The sequence below is a fragment of the Rousettus aegyptiacus genome, unplaced genomic scaffold (assembly GCF_014176215.1).
Source record: "Rousettus aegyptiacus isolate mRouAeg1 unplaced genomic scaffold, mRouAeg1.p scaffold_m13_p_8, whole genome shotgun sequence".
Classification (NCBI taxonomy): Eukaryota; Metazoa; Chordata; class Mammalia; order Chiroptera; family Pteropodidae; genus Rousettus; species Rousettus aegyptiacus.
The window spans coordinates 44362393-44382190 of NW_023416311.1; the positions used below are offsets into that span (position 1 = coordinate 44362393).

Here is a 19798-nt window from a genome sequence, read left to right on the forward strand (position 1 = left end):
TAAGGCAATAATTTGTTATGGATTCAATTGTGTCTCTTAAAAATTAATGCATTGAAGCTGTAACCCTCAGTACTTCAGAATGCGACCTTATTTAAAAATAGAAATATTGTGGATGAAATTAATAAAGATGAGATTATACTGGAGTAAAGTGGGCCCCTAATCCAATATGACTATTGTTCTTATAAAAAGGGAGGATTTGGACACAGCTACTTATATAGGGAGAATACTGTGCAAAGATAAAGGCAGTTATCAGGGTGTTGCAGCCAAACCCAAGGAATGCCAAAGATTGCCAGAAGCCACTAGAGCCTGGGGAGAAGCATGTAACATATTCATCCCTCACAGCCCTCAGAAGAAAAAAGTCCCACTGACACATTGATCTTTTTGTCTTCTAGCCTCCAAAACTGTGAGACAATAACTTCTATTATTGAAACCATTTAGTTTGTGATACTTTTTACAGCAGCCTGGGCAAACTAATACAGGTCTTATTTGAAGACATTTTTGTTTTCAGCAGTTTTAATGTAATATGCCTAAGTGTAATTTTCTATGTATTTGTCTTATTTTTTTGTTTGTTTGCAAGTTTTTTGAAATGTTTCATGAGTTTTTGGAACTCATGGCTTTCACAGTTTTGAGACTATGCTGCAAATGCTACTTTTATTTTCAGGGGCTTTCTCTTAGCATATTAGCTTTACACACTTCATAGCTTTAGAATATGTCAATACCTCTAGAGAAAAACAAGTTGGATTGTGAAGCTCGTCAATTAATCAGTTTTCTCTCTCTAGCCTCAGAAGACCACCAAAAGTTCACCAAGTTTTTCTGTCTCCCATCAAAAGGTGTCTACTTAGGCACAGCCCAGATTTTTAATCCTTTATTCTGTACTCAGAATTGACAATAGTATTTAGGAAAGGCCAGCTCACCTCTCTACGGTTCTCTTCCGTTGAACATTTTAATTATCCAGTCTTCATCGATTTAGTGGTACTATGATGCTTTTAGCCAGATGAATGATTAAAGCTTGTTCACCCACTTTTTTAGTGGGAGTATTGGTTTGTCACCTATCATTTTTGGTTGTTTTTCTGGCTATAAACATAATACCTATTTTTCATAAAAATTGAGAGAAAGAAATATGCTCACAATTACTCTTTTTCCTATCAACCTTAGATAATCATTATTAATATTTTAGTGTGTTCCCTTCCAGATCTATTTTTTGGAGGTGGGTTATCCAATGTGTACACACACACACACACACACACACGTATTTTGGCCAACATTAAAATATCTCTGTTGGTCTATGAACTTCAAAACATAGAAATAAATACACATTAATGTTTAAGGGAAAGATTATCCATACTGAAAGATCTTTATTCAATCAAGTTATTTAACGCTGCTGAGTGAATACACTCATTCAAAGAAAGAATGTGTAAATTTAGGAGGCCAATCAGCAGTGGAAGCAGACAAAAATGAGCATTACAGAAATCAACTCTCATCTATCTAATTCCATTTGCTCTGATCTTTTGCTCAATATGCACTTTTTTTTTTTTTTTAAAGAAACTGATTATTCTGTGTGGAATTGCTATAGAGAGAAATTATGCTACTAAATTAGTTCTCTTCGTAAATCAATTTCTTGTCATTCTGTTTTTGTGCATCTATTTTTTTAAATGTGATTTATATAAATATACATTTGAGTGTGGTCCACTTGCATTGATATAACTTGCTTCGGCCTCAGCAGTACTGAGGCAATAAAGTTGTGGGAATCTGTCCGGGTAGGTATCGACTTTTCTCAGGCAGCACCCAATCAAGTCACAAATGTCTTTCTATTCAAATAGTATTCACTTAGTAAATAGCTTTTTTTTTATTTTCAATAATTGAGATTATTTTGTATATACAATTTTGTAATCTGCAATTTTCAGTTATTCACATAATGTGAAGTTTTCCCCAACTCATTAATCTCTCTAGAATGAAAATATCATGAGAGCACAATTGTTTGGTCTTGTTCATCGCTGTATTCTATTACTAGAGCAGAAGCTGATACATGGTAGATACCCAGTAGATACTGGGAGAATAACTTAATAAATGCACTGTTACTTTCTAACCAATTGAAGGCATCATGTGCCATATTACCTGCAGGAGTCATAGCTCATTTAACTAATTCTCTATCATTGGTCATTTAGTTAACTTCCAAATGTTTTACTTTTATCAACGATGCAGTGATGAGTGAATTTGTAATACACGGTTGGACATATTTATTATTTATTTAGCTCCGGTTCCTAAATTAGTGGTTGTATAGAAGTGTTCAATTCTTCAGAATTGTTAAATTGTTAAAGCAGCCTTTAAAATGTTTGTTCATACACGAAAATACTGAGATGGTAGTCTAAATAGCAAATTAAAATTGAAGACTTCATTAAATAAATGGTGCACTAAGGAGGAGAAGAAAATAATATTCTAGTACATTCCGATCCCTATACTGAAATTAGATGGCCCCAGCTAAGATATTAAGCAGCCTAACTTTAGGGCTGATAAAGCGTCGGTGCTCATGGACTGGCCTTGTCATATAGTGTTAACCACCAATCATAGATGACACTGATAGAATGGTTTAACAAGTTGAATGTGACAGCCTTGTCAAGTGGAGGTTCCAGTGACAAATAGAAAGCTGGACAACCACGGATGTAAGGAACTTCCAGTTTGAAGTCTCACTGATATATTTTATCAAAATAGCTTCCCAACGAGGCTGATCTTCTTGACCTGGTTTTCCCTGTCTTTGTCTATTAGCATATTCATTTGACAGTGTGCTAAGGCAGTCACAGAAAGTAAAGACAGTTTTTCATTCTGTATCTACACTGAAAATCTTTGGTTTTTGGTAGTGCTTTTCTTGGTGTGGTTTGTTAGATAGCCTCAGTTTTCGTTAGAAAAACTGTCTGTTTACAGGATGTACTGACTGAGGGAAACCAGTCCCAAGCTTTGACTGGCTCCCTTTGTGAGCGTTACCAGGACAGGCATCAGCATGTTCTGATTTTGATTTATTATCTCAAGGCCCTTGGAAAACACTTGCAGCTTAGGGAGCTGGAAGCATGGAATTTTTTAGTAGGTTCATGGTATACAGAGGTTTAACTCTCAGCTCTTTCCAAATGCTATGGTGATTCATATTATCTGTTTTCTCTTTTGTTCAAAATGTAAAGTTCTTCATTTATTTTTCATGTGCAATAATTTCTGTTATATAAAGATAATGTTTTAAAGTGTGAGAATTGTAAATCCTCTGGCTGATGCTTTGTAGTACACCTGAATAAATTTGAGCTTAAAGGTCATACCATATGCTAGCAGGGCTGGACTCCCAGGTATTCATTTATATTTATGGCATTCTTCCAGTTACAACCACCTACCAATTAATGGCATTTTGAGCAAACTGGCAGCATGATTCTATATCCCAGACTTAGTCTAACTCGATGAAGGCTTATCCAGCTGTGCAGTTTTCATCCTTACTCTTCTTTCCCCAGTGTCTTTACTTTTTAGCCAGCATTGACAATGACTCAAGCAATGAATAGTGTGATATTATTGTCCAGTAGAAACAACAGTACAAGGCTATATTTCTTGTGTAGCTTTTGTTCATTATTCACCCTTTTGATAAACATTTATTGAACATCTACAATTTTACAGGCACTGTACTCTGTTGATAAAGATTGAACAGACACATCCTTCCTCCATGGCTCTTTTAATGGGGGAATAAAATATATTATCATAAGTTCAGTGTGTGATAAGTTCTATGAAGAAAGATCAGGTAATAGGATGAAAAATTAGGCAGAATATGGCTTCCCTGTATAGGGTGGTCAGTAAAAGCCTCCCAGAGAAGGTAACATTTGAGCTAAGACCTGGCCGATGGAAAGAGACAGCCAGGTGAGCCCCTGGGGGATGAGCGTTCAGATAGCAAGCACAGAGTTCCTCTGATGAGAACAGATCTGCCTGGTCTGTGAAAGGGGTGGACGGAAGGCTGATGTGACTGCAGAACACAGAGGAAGAAGGTCAGGTAGAGGGTAGTGCAGCAAGGCAGACGAGAAGCAATAGTGGGTCTGGAGTAGGTAAAGAGCAGAAGAGTTAGAGAAGAATGTTTTGAAGGTAGAACTACCCGCAAATGCTAATGAAATGGAGATGGAGAGAAGGTGGGGAAAAGAGGTCTTAGGAATAAGTCCCTGTGTTTGAACTCAGCAGAATGGGATCAAGGGAAAAAACAGGACTAAGTGGCTAAAAATAACATTTAAGATATCTAATAAATATCTAACTATAATATGTATAAAAATTTGTGCGTGTGTGAAGTGGCAAAGCAGTCTTAACGATGTTTTAAAAGTATTTTTAAAAATGATTTGGGCAAAAAATAATAATATATTTGCAATATTTTTGGAATAACTGTTTAACATTCTAATGCAAGTATTTTGCGGAGTAACTTTTTGTTTTGATCCAATTTCAAACAGAAGAAAATTTGCAAGAGTAGTTATAAAGAGCACCCACATATAATCTTATAGAATAATAAATTCTTAGTATTTTGCTGCATTTACTTCATCATTTAATATCTCTCCATCCACCTCTTCATCAATCTATTGGAACACACATAAATACACACACAATGTATGTATGTTGCACACATTTATACTTTCTTACTAAACTATCTGAGAATAAATTTCAGACATCATGCCCCTTATCCCTAAATACTTCAGTGTATTTCCTTAGAACAAAAACATTGTTTTGTATAAACAGAGAAGAATTATTAAAAGCAGAAATTATATTAAATTGATACAATACTATCTTATAATTCACAGTCTATATTCAAATTTTTCCAATTGTCCTGAAAATTCTTTTACAACTATTTTCCTCGTAGGTCCAGGAGCCAGTCCAGAATCTTGCATTGCATTTGATTGTCATGTCTCTTTTGTCTCATTTAGTCTGGAATCATTTCTAAACCTTTCTTTATGTTTCTTTATCTTAACATTTTACAGACTAAAGGAAATTATATTGTAAAACAACACTCGACCTGAATTTAATTTTTCCTTATGATTACATTCAGGTTATCCATCTTTAGCAAAAGTAGCACAAAAATATATGCCCCTCAGTGTATCATTTCAGGGATAATAGTTTATTATTAGTGATTTTAATTTTTTAATTAGTGATTTTAATTAGTGATTTTTAAATTTTATCTTTTGGTTAAGGGAGTGTTTAATAGGTTTCTCCACCATATAATTACTCTATAGTTTATTAGTAATTAGTTAATTTATGAGAAAATATTTGGATACTATCTAAATATCCCATTTCACATTAATCTTTTACCCACTAGTTTTAAAATCCTTTGATATTTATTGCATAACTATCACATTTGCAAAATTGTGATTTTCTACCTCTACCATTTCTACTACGATTATGAGTCAACATTCTTCCAAAAGAGCTGTCCTTTCTTTCTTATTTACTTATTAATGCAATTATTTATTTAGTTATTCATTTACTTATTTACATCACTATAATTTCTTTGATTCTCATCTATTTCACTGTTTTAATCTGTCATTCTCATTATTTACTTGGTCCAATACATTGCCCAGAAGCCCCTTCAGTCAGGCTCCCTTGTCATTTTGATTTGTCTCAATCTTTTCTTAAGTACTTCCACACTTCTGAAACGAGACGCTCTCATCTTCTATCTTTCTTGCCCCAGTTTTGAAGTCAGCCATTTCTACAAGGAGCCCTGGTTTCTTTAGTGGGAAATAGTATTTAGAAACCATTGAGAAACTAAACTAAGGGCCCTTGATGTCTCACCAAAGCAAGTACTTTGAAAAAATATTTGGAAGTCCTATTTCACAGCTACTTATGTTTAGTATCAATGGCCAGTAGGCATGAGCTGATATTTTTAATTTACTAGTATAAGGTAAAAGCTAGGACTTATTCCTAAGATTTAAAAAAAAAACTTTGATTTTGTATTTTTTTGCTGTGTGTTTTAAAGCTTTGTGACCTTCTGACAGTAAGAGACACCGACCTGCTAATGGGTCAAAAAATAAAAGCTTCAGTACAAATAAGAGTTAGTTCATGTATTCTAAAGAGAGTTTTACCTCACCTATCACCAGGGGGCAAGAATTGCTACTGATGCAGTTGAGAATAGCAGTAAGTTGATGATTCCAAGGCAATAGCAGAAAATGTGATCTCTAATAGCTATATTTGCTATAGGGAAATGTGCAAATAAAATAATAAGGCTAAAAAAGAAACGTGCTTAGATCAATTTCTGCAAATGCCATAAAATAGTCTTGTCTCCTCAAAGATGCCTGAAGATCATCCAAAAAAATTAATTCTTATTACCCTCACAGAGACATTTAATTTGATTTTATGCAATACATACACTGAAAGTAAGCGGGAAAAAAAGAACTTAGAATATAACTGTTATGTTTCACATTAGATGCAATTTTACATAAGTCAGTTTAGCAAATATTTGTTTGGAGTCTTTTAGGACTTATAGCAAGACTAGCACAGTAAGTTTGTGCTTTAAGATCCAGAGCTTTCCATCTCTCCTAACTGCTCCAAATACATAGAAGTACTATTTTAAAAAGTTTTAAAATTAAAACTTTATAGTCATACCAAAAAAACAAACAAATAAGAAAAACATACCCATATATCAAAATCATAAAGGAAATGGAAAGTAGTAAGGAAGGCTCAGCATGGAAGAGACTTTCATGGGTTCAGTTACTTTGGGGATATCAGGAAATAAAAGCACCCCACTTAAGGTGAGGGGTCATGGTCAGACTCAATGCTTTAGTTTAGGTCAACTCCCAACCTTTCCTGAAAGGGGCTACAGGTGCTACTCATAATGCTGCTGAGGCCTATATCAGGCTGCAAACCTGGAAATTAGGAGGACACAGATGTAACTTCTAAGCTAGAAATGAGCTAAGCCCCCTGCTGGCTCATTGATCTGTGGCATCACTAAAGGAAGAGAGTGCCATAAAAGCCAACTTAAGACCTTCTTTTGCACTAGTGTATCAGAAATAGGACAACCTGAAAAAGTGGTTGTAAAACTAAGACACAGGAAATGTTCAGCAAAGAAAGAGGAGGAAAACAAGTTAAGGGGTGAAGGAGAAGATAGAGCAATAAAAACATAGAGTTAAAATTAGCCTGTAACCAAAATTCCCACAAATGAATATTACAAGAGAACTAAGAAAATCAAGTTGAATGATGGATTAATTTAAGATGAAATTAAAATAAAAAAACAACTATAAAAAACGCACATAGGATCTTGAAAGATATAATTGATGAAAACATTTCCTTTGTGTATAAGATATGATAAGTATTGACAGAAAAACACAATTCCCATCCCCAAGGAGCTTCTGATAATAAAAATTCTCTCTCTCCATAGAGACTACTTTGTCACATTATCTAATCAACACATATACAAACTTTAGAATGCATTATAATGTATATCATTTATTATTATCTAGCTGTGTATTTGCAGTTATTTCTATAAAAAGATAGAATAATTTCCTCAAATCTATAGCATTATTTCCATTAGAATATCATATTTGCATTCCATTTTAACTTACAGAATCTAAGACCTTCTTAGGTGAATTTCTTTTCTAAGCATAACGCATTTGAGATTAATTTATTTCTGTGTTTATTGGTATCCATTCCTTTATATTGCAGAGTAGATTTCATTGCATGAATATACCAAGTTTTTATCCATACATCAGTTCAAAGACATTTGGTTTCCAGTTTTGTTGTTGTTGTTGTTGGTGGTGGTAGTGGTGGTGTTGATGATGAACATAGTTATAGTTTTTAAACATTCACATAAAGGTTTTTGGGTAAACATGTTTTTATTTAACCTGGGTAAATAACTAAGGGTGAGATTCCTGGATTTTATGTTAAAAGTATGTTTAGCTTTATAAAAAACAGCCACTTTATTTTACAAGTTGGTTACTATTTTGCCTTCCAATCAGAAACATATAAATGCTCTAGTTGTCAGCACTTGGTATTATCAGTGTTTTGTTTTTAAATTGTAGCCATTCTTTAGGTATGCAGTGGCATCTCATTGTGGCTTTAAATCTTCTTTGCCTTATGACTAATGATGTAGAGCCAATTTTCATTGGCTCTACTTTTTTAAGCATCCATTTGTCTTCCTTTGTGAAGTCCTTTGCCCATTTTTATTGACTTGTTTTAATTGATGAAATTTAAGACTTGAAAAGATAGTGAATATAAGTCCTTTGAAGGATGTTTGTTTTGCAAATATTTTCTCCCTATCTGTGGTATGTTTTCATATTCTCTCAGAGGTATATTTCACAGCGGGAAAGTTTTTCATTTTGAGAAAGTCCAGTTTGATTTTTTAAAATTGAATGGCTCGTGTTTTTGAGATATAAAGTAAGAAATCTTATATAACAAAGAATTTTCTACTATTGTCTCGGAGTTTGTATAAAGTTTTATATTTGTTCCCCATCCATTATGAGTAAATTTACTGTATTGCCAGTTTTTGTTTTCATTTTTTGCATATGAAATTCCAGTTGTCTCAGCACCATTTAAGAGACTGTCCTTTATTCATTGTAATTGTATTTGCACGTTTGTCAAAATATAATTGAATGAATATGTGTGGGTGTATTCCCATCGATCTATTTGTCTATCTTGATGCCAATACACTTTCTTACTTACCATAGCTCTATAATAAGTCTGGACAAAGGCAGTATTCTTATTTTTCATTATTGCTTTTGTTATTCTAACTCTTTTGCTTTCTATGTAAATTTTATAATCAATTGATCTATGGCTACATATAAATTCTTCTGAGATATGATTGTGATTGCACTGCATCTTTGGATCAATTCAAAGAATATTGATATCTTTACAATACTGACTTCTTCAAATAATGAACACGGTATTTCTCTCCTTTTATTTAGATCTTTTCTGATTTTTTTTATTAGTTTTCTGATTTTCTACACAGCTGCTGCACATATTTCGTTAGATATAAATCTATTTATTTCATTTTTCTCTTACTATTATAAAACCTTTTTATTGAGGTTTATGATTATTCATTGATAGTATACAGAATGACTATTGATTTTTCTATATTGGCCTTTCGATGTGTAACCTTGCTAAACTCACTTTTCAGTTCTAGTGATTCCTTTGTAGATTTCATAGGATTTGTAGCAGATACTTATATCAGCTCCAAGTAAAGACAGTTTTATTTTTCCCTTTTTAATCTGTGTGCCTTTTAATTTCCTTTTTAAAAAAATTGATTGCGCTAGTTAGGACCCTCTAGTTCAGTGTTGAATAGAGATGATGAGAGCAAATATCCTTGCTTTGTTTCTGATCTTAGAGGCAAAGCATTCAGCTTTCACCATTATGTAGAACGTAAGCTATAGGTTTTTATAGGTGCTTTTTGTCAGGTTGAGGAAATTCTTTCTGTTTCTAATTATCAACAAGGTTTTTATTATTATTATTATTATTATTATTATTATTATCATGAATAAATATTGAATTTTGTTAAATCCTTTTTTTCACTTATTGAAATAATCACATGAAAACTTTCCTTCTTTAGTGTAGTGATATGGTAATTATAATGATTGATTTTTCAGTAGTGAAATGGCTTTCCTGCTATAAAACCTACTTGCTCATAACTTATTATTCCTTTTCTATATTGTTGGATTTGATATACTTTTATTTTGTTCAAAACTTTATGTCCTTGTTCATGAAAAATATTGATTACAAATATTTTCTTATAACCCTTATTTCTTGTTTCAGTATTAGGGCGATGCTGGCCTCAGAATATGAATTGGGAAATATTACTTTCATAAAGAGTTTCTGTGGTATTGGCATTTCTTCCTTAAATGTTTGAGAGAATTAGTGAATCCATTGGGCTTGGTATTTTCTTTCTTAGAAGAAATTTTAATTATTAATTCATAGTTAAATTTATAAATACATAAATTTATATTATATATATTTATATATATTAGAGTAGTCATGTTACACTCTTTTCTACTTGAATAAACTTTGGTAGCTTTTGCCTCAAAGAATTTGCTTGTTGCATGTAAGTTGTTGAATTTATTGGCATTAAATTATTTGTAATATTTTATTATCGTTTTAATGCTATTTTTTTATTCTGATATTGGATCCTTATACCTTCTGTTTTTGTTTTGTTTTGTTTTTTTGCTTGATTAGAGGTTTATCATTTTTATGCATCTTTGCAAAGAACTCTATTGTTTTTTCCACTTTCAATTTCATTGATTATTGTGCCTGCATTTATTATACTTTATTATATTTATATATCTTAGGATTTAATGTGCTTTTCTTTTACCATATCTTAAAGTTGAAGCTTAGATCAACAATTTGAGATATTTTTGGTTTTCTAATATACACATTTAACGTTATACATTTCCCTCTAAGCACTGCTTTAACTGCATTCCATAAATTGTTTTTATTTTTATTTTTTTCAATTTAAAATATTTTCTAATTGCCCATGTGACTTCCTTTTTGACTCATAGGTTATTTAGATGTGTGTAGCTTAATTCCAAGTTTTTGGAGATTTTTCAGTAATCTTTCTATGACTGTTATCTTATTAGGATTTCTTACAGTCTTAGAATAAACTCTTTATAATTTTCATGATTTTAAATGTGTTACAATTTGATTTATAGCTCAGAATATTCTCTATCTTAGTGATTATAGACAAAATCCTGGGCCATAATTTGTATTCTGCCATTGTTAGTTAGGATGGTTTCTAATGTTAATTACACAAAGTTGATTGATAGTGTTGTTTCAGGCTCTGACATCCTCATTGATTTCCTGTCTGCTTGTTATATGAATTGCCGAGAGAGAATTGTTGAAGTATCCAAGTATAATGAACACTTCAAATCCAAATCACAAATTTGTCTATTTCTTCTTTCAGTTCCATTATTTTTGCTTCATGTATTCTCAAGCACAGTTTTTAGGTCTGCACACATTTAGGATTGTTTTTCATTCTTAGTAAATTGATCTTCCCCCCCACCCCCCGCCCTATCATTTTGTAATGTCTTTTTTTAGCTCTGGTAATATTCCTTGTTCTGAAGTCTACCTCACATTGACTAACATGTTTATGTTTCATAACATTGGCTTTTATTTCTTGGCTTGTGAGATTGAAACTGAGCCCTGTTTGTTATAAAGTGAAATAGTAAAAGAACTGAGTAGGCCAAGTAAGATGAATTACTCAGGTGAGGAAACCAAGGCTTAGTGAGCTCAAAGAAAATAGAGGCTCAAACGAGAGGCTGAAATGAGGAAATTGAAGTGAAGAGAGGCTTTATGACACCCAGCTTATTAGTGGCAGAGCCAGTGATAAGATCCTGATACTGGGTAATGTCTGGTTCTACCCAGACTCAAAACATGTTGGCCAATGAATTATCTCTGAATATTTTATTATCTAATAGTTCTAAAGCATATAATAGAGATTTAAAATCAGGTATCTTATACCTAAGGTTCCTGGAACAGGGATTCAACTTCTCTTTGATAATAAAGTATGGAAACAGCTCATTGTGGTGTAGGGAATGAACCAAAAGAAGTTATAAAGTCACTTTCCACATTCTCTTTCTAAGATGAAATTGTCTACAAGGCACAGCAATGACCTCATGACATCAATGAAGAAATCACTATGTGATAGCAATGTGACACTCATAGTCAGCTACAGTTTTGGGTACAGTAGCTTTATGAATTACATATTATTTTTTGGTTTTCCAGATGCTTCACTAAAAAGCTGTCTATTAAGTACCTCCCAGATCGAAGAGACTATATGCATACATTTAGGAACAAGTTTTCCATTATACTTGGAACTGAACACTGCCCTTTATCACTTTTGCAGGAGAAATTATGAATGACAAGCACAGTTGGCATAAAGTCATTAGTAAATTGCTCTTTTATTTCTTCTTCCAAGGATGTCTTTCCTCCTAAAGTAATCAACAAAGAAAATAAAATCACTAGGCTATGCATAGGGAAATTCTTTCGAGAAAAATCTTTTCTTTCTCCGGTTTCTGTTATTTATATTGCTATAGGAATCTTGGGATTTTTATGGCTCTCCCTTTTAAGATACATTTTCAGAATCTCCTCAAAGAAGGTTTGATGAAATCTATTTTTGGTCTCAGTAGGAGAATCCTATTTGCATCTCCTCATGGGTTGCCATGGCCTAAATTGATCCACACTGACCTGGTTCATTTTAAATCAATTCAAGGTTTGTGTGTGTGTGTGTGTGTGTGTGTGTGTGTGCGCGCGCGCGCGCGCACAGAACAGACTACTACCTGTACTTAAGATGCTGCGAAATCAATTCCAAGGAAATGTAAGCAATCTGGATAGGTTCTTCAAATAAAAGTGTACTGTGTTGCACTGTCCAAAATTGAGAATCTCAAAGAGTTTAACTAACCAACTAGTCAAAGATTGTCAGTTGGGTATACAAAATATATTTTGCCCCACCTAATATCTAATTTTTGCTTTATCTGTCATCTGCAGTGAGTGTTATAGAATCAATTCTAATAGCATTTTATTATATTCCTTTTAAGTATACGTAATACTTTTTGTGGCAAGATGGACAATTGTTATTCTGCTGCAATTGTAACAGGTTATTTCTTAAACTCAAGATTCTGTAGCCAGCTTTCCTTTAGAAGTGAAGTGTTAAAAAAAAAAATCTAAATTGAATAAGGATTGATGGTAGTTTACTTTGCTAGAACATGTTGCCCTATTTAGCCAGAGTCAACAAGAATAGTAGCTGGAATTTCTCTCAGTATTTAAGCGCTTGCTTATAAACAAATTTTCCCTTAAGTATACTGCTAAACTATAAGGAGATAATAATTATATTTATTATTTTATTTAGAAAAAGATCATATACTAGGGTATATATTACATTATTGAGCTTTTAAAATACTCAATGTGCAATAAATGCAGCTCATAAATACATATAATATTAAGTATAAATAATAAATTTTATAAGGAAGTTAAAGGGCTATAGAAGTTTTTAGAAGAGAAAGAGACTTCTTGCTGCAAGGAATTAGGAAATGTTTAATTGATAGTAAGTCATTTAAGTTAGGCCTTAGATCTTAAACATACCCAGGATTTAAATTTTTTAAATCCTCATGAAAGGAACAGTAGAAACAAATACATTGAAGTAGAGAATTATGAGAATTTATTGAAAATAGTGACTAGAAGATTAAGGTACTCTCTGAGGAAGAAGTAAAAGATGAGGTAAAATATGCCTGCTATGGCCAGATAATGGTGACCCTTGCAAACCAGTCTAAGAACATTTTTTTAAGCCATGAGGGACCATCAGAGTTTTAGGACTATTGAAACATAACACAAAATAATAGAATTCATTCATAAAAGCAACATCTAAAAGGCATATTTTCAGGGTATATTTAACTTCTGGCAAATATATTTTGTTCTGGAGATAAACTAAAGGGCCGTATCCTTGCTCTTAAGGAGTTTTGAGCTTAAAGGAAAAGATAGATATACAAATGAAAAACATAGATTATAGGCTGAATACGTCTCTAGACACAGATGCAGGGTGCTAAGGAAACAGAAGAGAGTTATTGTAGGATGATTGGAGTTCCGGAAACAGGTAAATACTGAATTATCAGTGGCTTAACACAAATTATTTATCATTTGTTTCATCACAGCCAAATATGGTGTTCCTTTTCAGATAGAATACTGTGAAGTCATTCAGGGACCTGTTCTTTCATTTTGTAGTCCCGTCCCCCCTAGGTCTTCTGCATCATTAGTATGGATGAAGATAGTGAGGCATATACACCTAGATAACTTGGCTCAGAAAGTTTGTATTTATTCCATTGATGAGAACTAATAGAACTGGAAATGTGATCTGTTTCTGTGTCCAAGACAAATACTCACTGGAGTATTCCCCAAGAGCATATCTGACTATTGGGTTCAATCGGGTAGATCTAGGAATGATGGAAAGCTCTGGTATAGTTATATTTGGTTGCTTACATCTGGCATTTTTTCCTGATCAGTTAGAATCTATCTGATATTTGTTCTGACTGGCTGGTACTCATTAAGTTGTTAAATATTTTAATTAATTTTCACAATTTTCCTGCATTTGTGCTAAGCCTGAAAGAGTGAGGGTAAATCCAAGAGTTCTACTTTAGCAAGATTGAACTGCTGAGGTGTTATAGGATGAATCAAAGTGCAGATATTTGGAGGTTATATGATAATTTAGAAGTCTATTTCAAAAGTACAGGTGAGAGTTGTGAAACATCAATGGAGAGTAGACAGTAGAGATGATGACCAAGCAGAAAACTGAAAACATAACTCCAAGCAGCTATTTGGATATGAAAAGCAAGAGAGGAAGAGGGGTAAACTAACTACTACTCACTAACTAACTAGCTAACTAGCTAACTAACTAAAGCCAAGCCAGAGATGTTGAGAGGTTGATAGTTCAGAGGTTGATAGTGTTTTTATCAAAATAGGGAAGTGAGCAAATTTTAGAAGGAACATTCGATTCTTAGCTTTTGGAAGGCAAGAATTTGCGCTGTAGTCCCAGAATCTGATACAGAGTGGAGTGCGTAGTAGGTACTCCATAGATATTCATTTAATTAATGACAAATAAAACAAAATTACTTTAGTTTCAGAACACTAACGTTTTGGTGTCACTAAGATGTTCAACACTCGCAAAGGTAGAAGCAGGGTAAGGAAATAAAAACTTCTTAGGGAGAAGTAGATTAAATCCAGATGATTGCAAAGAAGAAAGTGGCAACAAGTAGAGAAAACTTTGGAACAATCTCTATAATTACAGTGGAGGAACAGCCAGAGAAGGTGCAACCACAGGTAGAAGAGAACTGGAAAGAAAAAATGTCTCAGAAAACAGGGAAGCAATTTTAAAAGAGGAGGTTAGGCATAGTCACTGACATGGACATGTTAAAAACAAAGAAAGAATCATTCCATTTCACAGTTACAGGTTAAAAACCAGTTACATTTATTTCGTTTTGTAGATGGTGTTCTTTCATTAATTCACTTTTTTCTTTCTAAATTTTTAGGGACATAAATACATAGCAGGATGTACCATGAAAGTACAAATTGTCTGTGATCACGTATCCTTGAGATAATTGCTGTTAAATTTGGCATATTTCCTTCTAGTCATTTTAAATGAACATGGGAATAGCCAATGGAGAATGCATCAGTTGTCAAATGTACCATTTGTTAATATAAAATTACTCTCTTTGAACTATTTAATGATTTTTTTCCCTTAAATTCTATTTTGCCTGAAAATAATGTTGCAGCTGATATTTTAATGTTTGTATTTTCATAACAAATCATTTTTATTTCTTTTCTCTTTTAAGTTTAATATTTGTTTCAGCAGTCTCTTGTAAGCTACATTTGCTTTAATTTTTCCTTTGGTTTCTATGGCATGAATAGCATTTATTTTTATTGCTACAATTTATATGTTTTGACTTCTATCTTTGTTTTATATGCTATGTTTTGTATGATTCCTTGTTTTTACTGTTTTATTCTATTTAAATTTATCATCTTATTTTGACTTTCCTAAGGCATATATCCTGTTTTTAATCCTTCTCATGATTATGTTCACGTTTCGCAAGAAAAAATTCTGCATGTCAAAAATTATGTCAATAATAAAATATATATTTTTTATCATATCCTCCTTGGATCCTTTTTCCATTCCAAATAAGAGGGGGGATATAAAACATGTTTACTTCTTTTTACCCTATTTTACCATAATTTAAAACTACAATGTATGTTTTAAGAGCTATATTGATATGATTTAAATTTATTACATAAATTATTTTCCCTTTAAGCAACATTTTATTTTTGACAAATATCTTTAGACTGAAATTTATGTTTAATTTGATTCAATGTTCATTGCTAGCCATTGTAGAAGTATTGGTTAGATGTTAGTCTCTGAAACTGCATAACAGATCATTGTCCTCAAAATGCTTAGTCTACTGAATTTTCTCAATACTGTTGCTCTTTCTTGTTCTCTATTTTGGTTAAAAGCATTACCAAACTTTTAATAACCTTAATCTGTGTAAGTACTTTATAGAAAGTATAAAGGAGGAATTTATTATAAGTATGTGAACATTTAAAGATTCTTGGGAGCAAAATCAATTCTTTTATTATTTTATGTTGCAGGGGAGACATCTAAGGCTGATTTTACTTATGTTTAATGATTTTTCTGTCTCATTATTTGATACAGGATTTTTCTTTTATCCTTGTAGTTTATTTTCTTCTTGAGTATTTGTTTTTTGAACAAAAAAAGTCATTTCAATACACATCACATATTTAGGTCATTTTTCAGCTCTTTGAGTTTTCTATGGTTGTATCTTTTAATATTGTTTCTATACCATTTTTCTGTTTTTTTTATTGATAATTATTATACTGAATAACATTTTATTTATTCCATTTTAGTTGTCTATTCTTTTTATTTTCACTTTATATTTTCCTCCTAACTTTGGAAATGTTTTTATAATTGATAATCCGTAACACTGGTTTATTTTTAAAACTGCTTTTACTATGTATTGATCTTTTACCATGGCATTTTATATTTTCATACCATCCTTCCTTACCTCATATGTATTTCTCTCCAACTTTTCTGTTCTTGTGCCTTTCAGCTCCTGTGTTATAGATATTATATCTTATACCCTATAGAGTACCAAGTAGTTTTCAGATTCCTGCAGTAAATAATGCTTTTTAAGTTTTAGTTTCTTCTGAATATATGAGATGATGTATCATTCTTCTTGCCTTTCAATAATTTAGAAATTATTTTGGAAGTTTTCTTCTACTCACCACATACTGAAGAGAGTTCTATATATGACTGGTAATTTACTCATTGTCTTCATATCCCTGTCTACCCATTTGCATGCTAGTGGAAGCCCCTCCCTAGATCTACGGCTAGGTAGCACATTGATAACCACAATGCCTAGCATGGTCCAGTCTCTGGTAGGTTTTTTATCTAATGTGGCTATGCTGAAATGTGAGGAAATAATTTTATTCTGTTCTGCCAAGATCTCAAATCTCCAAATAGCGCTATTATCCTCAATCAGTTTGGAAAACAAGGCCTTTCCTATGTTTACAAGATTCCTCTTTCCCTCAGTAGAATTTTATTTGTGGTAAGTAAACTCTCTAGGATACAATATAATATCTGCCCATCAATTTTCTTCTAATTAATCTTTAAAATTATTTTTATGACCTGCAGAAGCTAACTGTATATATAGAGGAATTGATATGGAGAGGTAAAAAGTAGCCCTCCAGGAGCTACAAAAAATTAGTGTCTGTATTGCTGATTGGTAAAGGCCTTGGGAGCAGTTACAGTGTGTGGGCTACTTGCTTTCGTATGAGTGTTTCCCCCTATTTCTGTCTGAAATGCACTAGTGTGTCCTCAATTCCATTTTGAAATTCAGTTTAAATGACTCCTGTATTACTAAAAATTGCCACATAGTAAATATAGATTCTGGGTTGTCCTTCATTTTTCAGCATGCTCCATTGATTAAATCTCGTTCAAGAACATATTACAATAGACAAGAGTGAGAGGTGATTATGGATACTGAAAGTCTAACATAATGTTTTATGCCTACAGCACCTGGTCTTCCTAGGTGGACTCCCACCCAAGTACTAACCAGGCCCCACCCTGCTCAGCTTCCAAGATCAGACAGAATCGGGCTTGTTCAGGGTGGCATGGCTGTAGACTATAATGTAACTTAAAAATATGAATAATTTTCAGAACTTTGACCTTAGCTATTATTAATAACAAATTGTAATATACCTCAGAATTATAGAAATATGCCACCATATCAAAAAAAAAAAATCATAGTTTAGAACCTCTGGAATAAAACACTGGTAGAATATTAATATTTATACATTCTTAGTAGTTTAGCCTAAAACCTAAAGTTTTGTGCTATTATATTCTTTAACCCACAACAGTTGAGTCATTCAGAGGCAGAAAAGAAAGGAAAATACAAGGTCTCTTATATTCCTCCATTTTCCCACCCCCAAATCTCTATTGTTGCTATGGCAATCGATTGCTCCTCTGGTAAGATAGCTCTTCCAATCTTGAATACTCACTGCCAACATTCTGTTTCAATAACTATGAAATGGTTTTGCAGCTTTAAGCATTTCTTGTTCAGTCTGCATAACTATCAGAGTAATCATTTTGAAACAGAATTCCTATAATACTATTTTACTGCTTACACATCTTCCAAGACTAAAAAAATGTACTGAATGAAGGTGAAGTGTTTATACATAAGTAAGATTCAGAGCCCCTACTCTCTGTCTCTGTCACTCTTACTTTCCCCCATTCTCTCCTCTCCCTGGGGGCCAGAGTGACACAGCCCAGATAGGAGATTGGCTGCTGTCCATTTGGCACACAAGAAAAGGCCTCTAGATGCTGATATTTGGGGATTCCCCAAGAAAATGACTTTAATCCTGTGCTAGGCAGCCTCTACGATGACCTCTAATAATCCCTGCTTTGTTATATTCATGGTCTTGTATAATCCCTTCTCTTTGAGTATGGGCTGAATTTTGTGATTCACTTCTAATGAATAGAATATGGCAGAAGTAAGGAGCTGCCACTTCCAAGATTAAGTAACAAAACGACAGTGACTTCTCTCTTAGGGACTCTCTCTCACCACTCACTCTGAGGGAAATCAACTGCCATGTTGCTCCAAAAAGAGGATTGAATGGCAAGAAATTGATGTCACTAACCACTTACCTGCCAGCAAGGACTGAGGCTTGCCAACAGTCATATAAATAAGCTTAAAAGTGGATCCTTCCCCCCCACTGACATTTAAGTTGTCTGCAGCCTCTGTCAACACCTTGATTTTGGCCTTGTGAGATACAATGAGCCAAAGGCCATGCCCGTATTCCTGACCCTCCAAAACTGTGAGATAATGAATGTTTGTTTTTTAAGCTGCTAATTAGGGATAACTTGTAAAATATAAATAAGATAATCCCTACCCAATCACTCCATGATGGGGAACATTATTTAACAAGCCTCAACAACTCACTGAGAGCTTCCCATTGCATTTTTACTATTTTGACTTTTAACACAAATAATTGAGAAAAGGGAAGAAAATTTGGATAACGATGGCTATGTTCATTTTCTTGAATATGATGATAGTTTCACAGTGTTTGTGTGTGTATGTGTCCAATGTCAGAATGCATCAAAATATTAATTATACTTAAGTAAAGCTGTTAAAATATGGAGATATAAGATTCACTAAATTTTTGAAAAAAGACTCCAACATAATATAGAGGGACTCAAATAAATAAAATGTAAAAGTCATTCAGAGAAAACTGAAACAGTGTAGAGCGTAGAAGAAAAGATTTAAAAAAAATCTATAATAATTATCTTCTGAGAAATAAATGAAAATTTTTCACCATGCAAAAGAAAAGATATTTAAAAAGCGTAAGAAAAAAGCAGTTCTTAGAAATTAAAAACATAACGGAAGCTAAAAATTCAACAAAAGGTTTGGAAGATAAAGCTGAAGAGATCTCATCAAAAGTAGAATACAGACAAAGAAGAGGAAAATGGGAACAAGAAGGTAGAAAGTAAAAGGCTCAGTATCAGAGGTCTAGCATTAATATAAAGGGAATTCTAGGGGAAAATAAAAGCACAAAGAAGACAAAGGTGAGTTATTTATCAATAGAAGTTTTTTTTTTTTAATTTGAAGAACTAAAAAATTTATACACTTATGAGGCCCAAATAGCACTCAAAAATAAATTTAAAAAGACCTACTATAAGGTACTTTGTATTAATTATCCTCTTATATATAACAAATGACTAGAAATGTGGCAACTAAAAACAGCATACATTTATCATCTCATATTTTCATTGAGT

General features: G+C 32.9%; 1 protein-coding gene, 1 long non-coding RNA gene and 1 pseudogene across 14 annotated transcripts in view; 1 reads left to right on the forward strand and 2 right to left on the reverse strand.

The window, feature by feature from the left end:
* Positions 1 to 19798, forward strand: part of TMEM232 (transmembrane protein 232) — a 152629-nt gene that overhangs the window by 119923 nt on the left and 12908 nt on the right. The window lies entirely within an intron of this gene.
* LOC107506542 overlaps positions 1 to 19798 on the reverse strand; it is a 310970-nt gene that overhangs the window by 81467 nt on the left and 209705 nt on the right. The window lies entirely within an intron of this gene.
* Positions 17531 to 17649, reverse strand: LOC118607265 (annotated as a pseudogene).